The sequence below is a fragment of the Salvelinus sp. IW2-2015 genome, unplaced genomic scaffold, assembly GCF_002910315.2.
Source record: "Salvelinus sp. IW2-2015 unplaced genomic scaffold, ASM291031v2 Un_scaffold1758, whole genome shotgun sequence".
NCBI lineage: Eukaryota > Metazoa > Chordata > Actinopteri > Salmoniformes > Salmonidae > Salvelinus > Salvelinus sp. IW2-2015.
In genome coordinates this window covers 25,587-29,657 of record NW_019943139.1, presented here as the reverse complement: position 1 = coordinate 29,657, position 4,071 = coordinate 25,587, and positions in this window count along the sequence as shown.

The following is a 4,071-nucleotide window of genomic DNA, read 5'->3' as shown; positions in this document are numbered from 1 at the left end:
GACCAAAATGGAGATGAGTGGCACACTGTACTGGGCCACAAATAGGAGGATGAATGTGGCACACTGTACTGGCCAAATGGAGGATGAGTGCACACTGTACTCGCACCAAATGGAGGATGAGTGCAACCACTGTTATGGCCAAAATGGAGGATGAGTGTGCACACTGTACTGCACCAAATGGAGGATGAGTGGCAACACATCGTATCTGGGCCAAAAGGAGAGAGTGGCAAGAACTGCGACAAAGTGGGATGGTGCCACACGCTCAACAAATGAAATGGGGCATGGGGACCCTGTATGGCTGGAGGGCAGTGGCACCATGTACTGGACCAAAATGGAGGAATGATGGCACACAGCGCGACGATGATATCAGGGATCCCACAGCCTGAGAGAGATATCAGGTCCACAGCCCTGAGACGAGATATCAGGTCCACAGCCTTGAGACGAGATATCAAGGTCCAACAGCCTGAGACGAGATATTCAGGTCCACAGCCTGCTGACGAGATATCAGGTCCACAGGCCTGCTGACGAGATATCAGGTCCACAGCCTGAGACGAGATATCAGGTCCACAGCTGAAGACAGATATTCAGGTCCCAGCACTGCTGACGAGATACAGGGTCCACAGCTGCTGCGAATGCAACGCTAGGAGGGATATCAGGGTCCACAGCCTGAGACGAGATAATCAGGGTCCACAGCCTGTGAGACGTAAGGGTGGTCAGCTAGATCGAGAATCAGGTCCACAGCCTGCTGACGAGATATTCAGGTCCACAGCCCTGAGAACGAGATATAGGTCCCACCTGCTGACGAGATATCAGGTCCACGGCCTGAGACGAAGACAGTACAGTGTGCCACTCATCCTCCATTTTGGCCTGCAGTACAGATGTCGGATCTTAACTTGATCACTCTTTTGTCACAGAGAATTTCCCTGACGCATCAGGAAATTCAAAAAACGAGCCATGAGTGGCTAAAAATGAGCAGTTCTCTTTCTCTCCATCGGGGGGCAGTCTAGTCATTGGGATCAGGGCTTGCTATCAAAATTATGTTCTCTCTCGCACAAACACTATAGGCCAAGGTCCTACTACTGCAACATTCAAATGTACAACAATGTATCTGAAATGCAGCCAAGCACATCAACAACTGTTGTTTTATATATCTTAATAACACAAGATAGATATTGGTCTCCACTAGGCTACGACATACAAGTGTCAAGTGTATCCTAAGGTTACGAATGAGCTGTCAAAATTGAATTGAATTATAGCCTGGGTTGATGTAGCGGTCAGATCCGTTGCCTTCAGCTTGCAAATACCATGTTGTTGTGGGTTTTCATTCCAGGATAGGCTACACCAACATTAGTTTCCATTCGTACAAAGTGTTGGTTAAATTGCCACAGGAAATACTTTCTTTCTACTGTACTTGTACGGAATGCTTGTCAGATAAATCACCTTTTAGTCTGTTCGAAAGGTCTAAGTGGGGTTTGGATGACAATACGAACCAGCGGGTGAACATATCTCTTTGGTTGCTAGAAGAAAGAGGCGAAGCGAGAGGGTTCACTCTGGCCAAAATCAGTCCCAAAGCGTTTCTATGGGCATAATATGCAGACCTAAGCTTGTCACCTGACTTCCTGCCTTGGGGATTGAGATCTGCTGTGCGGATGAATTTAGCGCATATTGATGGTTTAACTAGACATCGGCTGGTGATAATCTAGTGCCGTTGATGGTTGCAATAAGAACCCCTTGTTACTTGATTATATTCCAATAGGCTACATTTTGTAGGCTAACCGTTAGCCTATCAATAGTCACATAATGAAAGTTGTGGAAATCCATAACAGGCTGAGTTGATGAGCTGATTTGGGCCATCAGTTGATTGACAGGCCTAGTGTAGAACAGTAAACTGTACTCCAGTGGAAATGCTCTCCCACGTTTTATAGTTGGACTAAACTACCGGTCAAACGTTTTACAACACCTACTCATTCAAGGGTTGTTCTTAATTTTGACAATTTTCTACATTGTAGAATAATAGTGAAGACATCAAAACTATGAAATAACACATATGGAATCATGTAGTAACCCAAAAAAGGGTTAAACAAATCAAAAATATATTTGAGATTCTTCAAATTAGCCACCCTTTGCCTTGTTGCTAGCGTTGCACACTCTTGGCATTCTCTCAACCAGCTTCACCTGGAATGCTTTTCCAACAGTCTTGAAGGAATTCCCACATATGCTGAGCACTTGTTGGCTGCTTTTCCTTCAGTCTGCGGTCCGACTCATCCCAAACCATCTCAATTTGGTTGAGGTCAGGGGATTGTGGAGGACAGGTCATCTGATACAGCACTCCATCACTCTCCTTCTTGGTCAAATAGCCCTTACACAGCCTGGAGGTGGGTGGGTCATTGTCCTATTGAAAAACAAATGATAGTTAAGTGTGCTTTAAATTCTAAATAAATCACACGCACTGTCACCAGCAAAGCACCCCCACACCATCCCACCTCCTCCTCCATACTTTATGGTGGGAAATACACATGCGGAGATCATCCGTTCACCCACACCACGTCTCAAACACGGCGGTTGGAACCAAAAATCTCCAATTTGGACTCCAGACCAAAGGATACATTTCCACCAGTCTAATGTCCATTGCTCGTGTTTCTTGGCCCAAGCAAGTCTCTTCTTCTTATTGGTGTCCTTTAGTAGTGGTTTCTTTGCAGCAATTCAACCATGAAGGCCTGATTCACACAGTCTCCTCCGAGCAGTTGATGTTGATATGTGTCTGTTACTTGAACTCTGTGAAGCATTTATTCCGGCTGCAATCTGAGGCTGCAATTTCCAATCACACCTGATTGGTTCAAACGCATTAAAAAGGAAAGAAATTCCACAAATTAACTTTTAACAAGGCACACCTGTTAATTGAAATACATTCCAGGTGACTACCTTATGAAGCTGGTTGAGAGAATGCCAAGAATGTGCAACGTTGTCATCAAGGCAACGGGTGGCTATTTGAAGAATCTCAAATATAAAATATATTTTAATTTGTTTAACACTTTTTTGCTTACTACATGATTCCATATCTGTTATTTCATAGTTTTGATGTCTTCACTATTATTCTACAATATAGAAAATAGTAAAAATAAAGAAAAACCCTGGAATGAGTAGGTGTTCTTAAACTTTTGACCCTTAGTGTATGTATAATTTGGAGAGGTGGGTAGTGTACGTACTGTACATTGTGTTCTTAGTTCAACCCCCCCCGTAACAGTTTTATTGGTTGAGTTCAATAACAGTTTTATTGGTTGAGTTCAATAACAGTTTTATTGGTTGAGTTCAATAACTGTTTTATTGGGAGTCACCCAAGTGTCTGTCTGTAACATTATGCTTGGATCGCATGCTATTTTGTCCTGTATATTCTCACTTTTGACAATATTATTGACAGATCTGTGTATCATCCAACACTGTAAAATGCAAAAATGAGCATAGTACTACAAGTGTTGTAGTCTATACATCTAGATATTTAACATACTGTATCAATGACGTTTGTTGATCCTGGGGCGGCAGGTAGACTAGTGGTTAGAGTGTAGGGGAGGCAGGTATACTAGTGGATAGAGCGGAGGGGCGGCAGGTAGACTAGTGGTTATAGCAGAGGGGTGGCAAGGTAGCCTAGTGGTTAGAGTGGAGGGGCGCGACCAGGTAGCCTAGTGGTTAGAGTGGAGGGGAGGCAGGTAGGCCTAGTGGTTAGAGCGGAGGGCGGCAGGTAGACTAGTGGTTAGAGTGGAGGGCGGCAGGTAGCCTAGTGGTAGAGAGTGTAGGGGCGGCAGGTAGCCTAGTGGTTAGAGCGGAGGGGCGGCAGGTAGCCTAGTGGTTAGAGTGGAGGGGAGGCAGGTAACTAGTGGTTAGAGTGGAGGGGAGGCAGGTAGCCTAGTGGTTAGAGCGGAGGGCGGCAGGATACCTAGTGGTTAGAGCGGAGGGGCAGGTAGACTAGTGGTTAGAGAGGAGGGGCGGCAGGTAGCCTAGTGGTTAGAGTGGAGGGGCGGCAGGTAGCCTAGTGGTTAGAGCGGAGGGGCGGCAGGTAGCGCTAGTGGTTAGAGC